Genomic DNA, 8,497 nt, shown 5'->3' with positions numbered 1-8,497 from the left:
CATTGCACGTTCCCAGTGATGCTGTCGAGCCCCGCCACCTCCTTGTACAAGCACCAGCAACTCTGCTTGGACAGTTTCCAGGAACGTTCACAGCAGCACGGCTAAGCACTTTGCGCACATCACTCACCCAACATTCGCACCCAATACGTGCATTCATTAAGTGCTCTCCACCCCAGGGCTGCAGTAAATCACTCACACAATTGCCTGCAAACCAAATGACATGTTTAGTTTAGTTGAGAGATACAGAGCGGAAGCAGGCCCTTCGGCCCACCGAGTCCGCACCGACCAGCGATCCCCGCACACCTACACTATCCTACTCACACTAGGGACAATTTACATTTATACCAAGCCAATTAACCTACAAACCTGTACGCCTTTGGAGTGTGGGAGGAAACCGAAGATCTCGGAGAAAACCCTCGCAGATTTATGGGGAGAACGTACAAACTCCGTACAGACAGCACCCAGAGTCAGGATCGAACTCAGGTCTCTGGCGCTGTAAGGCAGCAACTCTACAGTTGTGCCACCTGCCCTTGCCTTCATCTCCATTCATTTTATGTCCGATTGAGACGACGAACATAAATCACACGTTGCATAAGGGTAGGAAGTTTCCTCAATGAAAGTAATGAACATGCATTCATTGTTACTATTAAAAGGGAAGCCACGTGGATGTGCATTGGAGCAACATGAAATAGAAGTACAATTCGTATCTTTCAAAACGAAAGAGAATAAATATTTGAAAAAAGGATTCAGGAAAGGGTGGGGTGTGAAGACAAAGTGGGCCCTTTCAGAGGGACTGCACTAAGAAAGGTGGGTTAGAAGCCAAATGTGAAGGAGAAAGTCAAGAATATTTGCCTGAAAATCCAATCGCGTGATTTTTTCAGGTTTAGTTAATGAAATGTCAACTGTCCATTTCCCTCCATAGAACATAAAACGTGGAACTGTACAGCAAAGGAATAGGCTCATGGGCCTACAATGTCTGTGCTGAACATCACAACAAGACCAACTATTAACTGCCTGCACGTAATCCTCCTTCCATTCCTTGCATATCCATGTGCCTATGCATATGTCTCTTAAACACCACTATTGTATATGCCTCCACTACCACCTCACTCAGCATGTTCCAGGCACATAACACCCTCTATGTAAAAAACTAGCTTCGCAATTCTCCTTTAAACTTTGTGCTATGATGTCACTGTCCATTTCCTGTCCACTTCTCCGACCTGATGAGTTCCTCCAGCATTTCTTTTTTTTTTTCCTGATGCGATGAAAATCCTTTTATTGCAGAGTGAAACACGGTAACGACTCTTGAATGGAACGGACCGCGGGTCGGCCCAAATGCAGCACACGGAACCAAGGAAGTAGTTTTAGAATGAGCTTTATTTCTATCTGCTCGTGGTCAGGGACAGAAGACTGAGGCGTTCACCAGGGCGACGACGAGGTCGGGAGCAGGCAGGGTCAGCAACGGGAGATCAGTCCGAGAGAGAATGCTGGAGAGTCTTGCATGAGGTCTAACGACAATCTGGCAAAGAGTGAGAGTGAGAGTGTGTGTGTGTGTGTGTGTGTGTGTGTGTGTGTGTGTGTGTGTGTGTGTGTGTGTGTGTGTGTGTGTGTGTGTGTGTGTGTGTGTGTGTGTGTGTGTGTGTGTGTGTGTGTGTGTGTGTGTGTGTGTGTGTGTGTGTGTGTGTGTGTGTGTGTGTGTGTGTGTGTGTGTGTGTGTGTGTGTGCAGGAAGGGTTTATATGCTGGCTTGATTGGTGATCTGGAGCAGGTGAGTGAACAGGTGAGGGGAGTTGGCTTAACGCGGTGGGTGTGGCTGGCAGGTGAGTGAACAGGACGGACTGTGACATTGAAGAGGCCTGAATGAGGGTCTCGACCCAAAACGTCACCTCGTTGTGGACTCACTACAACCTATTCCTTTCCTCCAGAGATGCTGCCTGACCCGCTGAGTTACTCCAACTGTTTGGGTCTATCTTCGGCGTCAGTCAGCGTCTGCAGTTCCTTTCCACACAACAACTCTTCCTTGGTTTTCTTTGCATCTCTCAAAATTTTCAATCGGCTGCTTCCTGCAGTGTGTCGCTTTTGAGATGCTGACCATATTTCCACATCGTGGTCACGCAGCACGTCAGCAGTTTGTACACAATGCTCTTTTTTGAATGGACTGAACAGAACTTGGATCACTATGTCCTTGAACTTCTAGTCAAATGCTGACGTACATTCTTGAGCTGCGTCGCCACCTTCAAACATCCAGCTCACCCTCCTGACACAATGACCATCTCCTACTCTGAATGCTGACGTTGTACAGCCTGTCCCCTGTACAACATCCTACCCACCACTGTCCAACTTGTGTCCTAATTGACCCCTTCCCTCCATTGGTATAGCTGCATTCCATGACTAAACCAATCCTCCAAATGCCAGTATTCTGGTTTCACTGCACTCCACCCTCCTCCATCCCTCTACCCCAGCAACCATCTGCAGATTGAGTCTTTGATTGACCTGTGCCCTCCCCAAAAAATGGGCTCTGAAGGCTTCCCCCCCTCCCCCTCTCAGTCGCAGTCCTCCCAAGTGAAATCTCAACAACAGTCCCGAAGCAATTGAGTTCTAACGCAGTCGGACAACAACCAAAGGGTCACTTGTGCCACCCCCTCACCGTTATTCTGCAGGTACTGGAATGTAGAGGCAGAAATTTCACAAGAAAGAGCAACCGGAGAAAACCTTCACGGTCACGTGGGGAACGTACAAACTCCGTACAGACAGCACCCGTAGTCAGGATTGAACCCGGGTCTCTGGTGCTGTGAGGCAGTAACTCTACCGCTGTGGCGCTGTGCGGTAGCACTATGCTGTAGCGCTGTGTGGTAGCACTATGCTGTAGTGCTGTGCCGCGGCGCTGTGTTGTGCCACTGTGCTGTGCTATTGTGCTGTGCTATTGTGCTGTGCCACTGTGCCACCCCACCATGCTCCTGTTCCCATTCATGCATGACAGGTATGCACATCACCTCTTCAGGATTGCTGCTTATGACTGGAATGCCTGCAACTTCAAAATTGGATCCTTTACATCTGCCTGGCCCAATGTGGCTTTGGTTCAATGGTCCGTTTTAAATTCGGCACCTTATCTTTACAGCTCCTCAGCAGGTGCCAAATTGAACATGAACCGCGGCTAGCTGATTTGACGGTAATTAGTGTTACCGATGGACTAAACTGTGGATGCAGACAATTTGCCTCACAAGGTGAAGGTGTGGAAAACCAAATGAAAGAAATGAGAGAAATTGAAACGCATTGCGACTTAATCTCAATATGACAGAAAAATCAGAACGTGAACTCAATTTGTAAATAAATCATTACTGCTTGCTGACGAAATTTACAGAACATCAGGTGGAAAATGATTCACTTCTGATTATTCATTCAATAGCTCGTGACAAACTGCACAAAGTAAGTGTGGAATAAGTGGCAGGGGGAGGGCGTTTCCCTCTCAGGCAGCTTAGGTGAGGTCTAAAATCATCTCCTGTCATTGGGGAAAGGTTTTAGTATTTCTCGTGGGAGTAGTCAATGAAACTGGGATATGTGTTCAAGTTGAACCCTGCATCAGTTAGCATTTGGCAATTGCTTCACTATCGAATTTAATTGAATATTTATCCTTCCTTTACTCCAATTTTCCGTTTCAAGTCTGCTTACCTCAGCCAGGTGAAAAGGCACAATCAATAGTCAATAGTCAATTTATTTGTCACGTACACATAAATGTGCAGTGAAATGAAAAATTACCCGTAGTTCCACAATAAGACCAGTAAAAATAAGCAATAAAAGATGCAATAACACATACAATCATAAACCAACACCAAACATCCATCACAGTGAGTCTCCTCCAGTCACCTCCTCACTGTGATGGGTGGCCAGAATGTATTTTTCTCTTCCCCTGCCGTCTTCTCCCGCGGTCAGGCTGTTGGAGTTGCCAAGACACAACCAAGACCTTTGCCGAAAAGAGCCCAAATCCAAGCTGTGCTTCCTATTGCAGTTTTCAAAACAGATAGAGTTCCATTCACAGTCAAATAATCCCAGCGTTCTCTCTCCTGACATTCACCTCATTGACCTGCACTTTAAAGTCCTTGTCAGCCCCTTTCTCTTCCATGGTGCCAATAAAACACATCGCTGTTGCCCGGCTGCCCTGTGGATTACGCTCTAAGGACAAATGCCATTTACCGATTGTCACAAGAGACGTCCGACATGATAAATTGGGAAGATAAACACCCTAATGAAAGGTCTCAACCCGAAAAATCACCTATTCCTTTTTTTCCGGACATGCTGCCTGACCCGCTGAGTTACTCCAACACTTTGTGTCTATCTTCGATGTAAACCAGCATCTGCGGTTCCTTCTTACACATGATAAATTAGGAGTCTCACGCTAGGGGCAGCCATGTCACAATTCAATGCATTGTTGCGAACAGCAGCTATCCAATATTTGTGCGCATTTGTTTGCGGCCTGTATTGCAATCTTTTGGGTGGACTTAATTTAGCATTAAATGCTACTAGGCCAAGTGGACCCGTTGGGCCCAAACCTCTCCTGCATTGGTGCAGCACCCTCTCCTCCCCCCCTTCCCCTTCCCCTCCCCCCACTCCATCCCCCTCAACCCCCCTTATCCTCCCTCCTCCCCCCCCCCCCCTCCTTCCCTCCCCCCTCCCTCCTCCCTGGGAGATAGATTTAAACTTTAAAATGCGAATAACTTAAAAATATAACACCGATGTCAATGAAACCTCTTCCATTGGCACCAAAGGGACGACGGTGAGTAAGGTGGGCCTAAAATCGTCGTGCTATCGTGTACCGATTTGGCTGCAGTTCAGGAGCAAACAAACAAACAAACAAACAAGAGTTTTAGTATATAGATGTATAAAATACATTTTAGCACAGGGTATGACACTTTGTCAAGACTTTTTCAAAAGATTCCTATGTTTATGAATTTATTCCTATAATTATGATTTTATCCCGAACTGTTTTACCACATTAGATGAATTCATAAATATCAGTTGTTGTGGTTGTAGGAAGCTGTTGCCATGTTATGTCAAGTAAAATCTACACTCATTAATGGGTGTTAGTCCTGAGATGTGTGGATGCACGCGAGGTGATTCCAGATACAGGTACGTGTGTGTGTGTGTGTGAAATTGCATTACACCCGGCAACAGGTGGATGAGTCAAAGTTGTAACAACAGTACTAACTTTCACTCTGTACCGCCTGCAATCTGGTAAAACATCCCAACACAGTTCTCAAGAATGGATACTGAGCTACTTAGGGAAATAAAAGGACAGACACCCAAGCCCCTGGATGCAGAGAATAGGTTTAAAACAGTGCAGAAGGAAGATAATAGGAAGCTTTACGGAGGAATATACAGTCTTTAAAGCAGAGATAACTGAAACGAAGGTGCCCAATAACAATAGATAATAGACAATAGGTGCAGGAGTAGGCCATTCAGCCCTTCGAGCCAGCACCGCCATTCAATGTGATCATGGCTGATCATTCTCAATCAGTACCCCGTTCCTGCCTTCTCCCCATACCCCCTGACTCCGCTATCCTTAAGAGCTCTATCTAGCTCTCTCTTGAATGCTCTAGCTCTCTCTTGAATGCAGAGCAGGCTGTACAAGAGATCCAGATTTTATACAACGTAAAAATCTCAGAGGGGTCTTGGATTCTGAGAATTTTTAATGCCATTCAGCCCATCAAGTCGATGCTGGCTCTGAGAACAATCCAATCAATCCCATTCCACTGTATTTCCCTGTAGCTTATTCTCGCTCAGATGCCCTGGTAAGGTCATCGGATTGGGAGTAATTTAGAGAAAGTATTGTTTAGTCTAGTTTAGTTTAGCGATACAGCATAGAAACAGGCCCTTTGGCCCACCGAGCCCACACTGACCAACAATCCCCGCACATCAACACACCCCTCCACACACACAGGACAATTTTACATTGATACCAAGCCAATTAACTTACAAACCTGTATGTCTTTGGAGTGTGGGAGGATTTTAGATTTTTTTAGATTTAGATATACAGCACAGAAACAGGCCCTTCGGCCCACCGGGTGCCCACCGCCCAGCGATCCCCGCACATTAACACTATCCTACACCCACTAGGGACAATTTTTACATTTGCCCAGCCAATTAACCTACAAACCTGTATGCCTTTGGAGTGTGGGAGGAAACCGAAGATCTCGGAGAAAACCCACGCAGGTCACGGGGAGAAAGTACAAACTCCGTACAGACAAGCACTTGTAGTCAGGATCGAACCTGAGTCTCCGGCGCTGCGTTCGCTGTAAGGCAGCAACTCTACCGCTGCGCCACCGTGCCGAGGAAACCAAAGATCTCAAGCAAACCCACAAAGGGTCACGGGGAGAATGTACAAACTCCGTACAGACAAGCACTTGTAGTCAGGATCGAACCCGGGTCTCTGGCGCTGTTAGACATCAGCTCTGCTGCTGAGCCACCGTGCCACCCCTTGGCAGTAGCAATCTTTCATAAAACAGTAATTATGATTCAGCTGGAGTTTTGTGCCTGTTTCTGGGCACCACGATTTGGAAAATGCACTGGAGAGAGAGGATAGGGGATTTCCTGACAGTGGAAATAATACCAAGGATATTAGGGAGCGGTTGGAATTATTCCGCTGAGGACAGAGAAGGTTGAGCTGAGAGTTAATAAAGATGACTCAAAATTCAGAAAGCTCAGGACAGAAGCTCTACCACCATGTCACTGTGACACACTAGGGTGAGGGATGAAATAACGTTGCCGTATTTTGCTCTTGAAGGATAGAGTTCTTGTAGTCGGGATACTCTGCACTCTATCTCATCTTCCCAAACCGAACCATTTTTATAAGATCAGGGTTCACCTCACGGGCACACAAATGTGAAAGAGGGGGAGGAATGTGGACTCTAAACCTCCACCTCATATACAACACTCAGTGCGTGACAGATAAGGAAGTAAGTAATTGTACAATGGAATGGGAGTGTAGGAAAGTCCCATTAGATGTTGGGAAATGAGAGTAAAGCATTACCATTAAATTTATCTCCAGCGGGATCCCATTTTTAGAGATTAGTTCAGTTTATTTTAGTTTAGTTTGGAGATACAGCACGGAAACAGGCCCTTCGGCCCACCAGGTCCCGCGCCGACCAGTGATCCCCGCGCGCTAACGCTATCCGACACGGTTGGGACAATTTACAATGTTACCGCAGCCGACAAACCTGCACATCTTTGGAGTGTGGGAGGAAACAGGAGTGCATGGAGAAAACCCACATGGTCACAGGGAGAACGTACAAACTCCGTGCAGACAGCGCCCGTGGTCAGGATCGAACCCGGATCTCTGGCGCTGTGAGGCAGCAACTCTACCGCTGTGCCACCAGATATTATAGGTATGAAATTGCCCCGTTAAACTCCTTGAAAGAGTTTTCCTCGTGGTTCATGACATATTTGCCCTTCTTCTTTACCTCCCCGTTACCGTCCCACACAATCAGAGCTAAAAACATTGCATCATGAAAGTTGCAGAGAATAGACTTGTCATGCACTCTGCGTTAGATGTAGGCGTTTGCAAAGAACAAACAGTCGGTAAGGCACGCAGATTTTCAATTTTTTTCCGTCGATGGGGGGAAGTTCAGAATAAGGAGAGCGAAAAGTTAAAGTAAGAAATGCAGACTGAAAAGGTTGGAACTGTTCATCAGGTCAGGCAAATGAGACGCAGAGGTAAAGTTTCCGATCAATGGCCTTTCACTGCAACTAGAACAAGTTGGAGAATTGGCCTATTTTAAGTTGTGGAGAAGGGGAGTACAGTAATTAAATAGAGATGCAAGAAAATGCAGATGCCTAAATCTTTTGCAAAAGACAAAGTGGCGGAGGAACCCAGTGGGTCAGGCAGTATCTGGTAAGGAAATGAACAGATCCCTGTTTTGGGTTGGGATCTTTCTTCAGACAGAAGGGTCCCATCTCGAAATATCACCTGCCCATTCTTTCCCCAGATGCTGCCTGGCCCACTGAGTCCCTCTAGCACTTTGTGTTCTGCTCTGCAATTAAATGGAGGTTTCGAGTGACTGAATGATGCAGATTGTCGTGTTGCCAGCCGAGAGAGGTGGTTGAAAACTTGTTTATTGCAGATTCTCAGAGTAAAGACGATAAAATGGAATAAAAAGACAGTGTCAAAAAGAAACACTGAACTACAAGATCCAGTAAAAGATGCAGCTAACTGAAACAAAACAGAGTGCTGGGATTACTCAGCAAGCCAGGTAGCATCTGTGGGGAGAGGAAAAATGACCCTAATGTTAAAGGTTGATGACACTTCATTCTTGAATGGCCAGTTCTGACATAGACTAAAGGCTGCTTAACTGAAATTAGAGTCAGTGGGTATTTCTCGGCGGTGAGATGGATTCTAAATCAGGAAGTCTCGCTCCAAAGGCTGCTGAGGTTAAGTTGGCAGAAAATGTCAGAGCAAAAACCAAGCGTTTCGTTGAGAAATGCCACAGATCAACAATGATCTTAAC

This window comes from Rhinoraja longicauda, chromosome 27 (assembly GCF_053455715.1).
Source record: "Rhinoraja longicauda isolate Sanriku21f chromosome 27, sRhiLon1.1, whole genome shotgun sequence".
NCBI classification, from domain to species: Eukaryota; Metazoa; Chordata; class Chondrichthyes; order Rajiformes; family Arhynchobatidae; genus Rhinoraja; species Rhinoraja longicauda.
Note: the sequence above shows the minus strand (reverse complement) of the source record.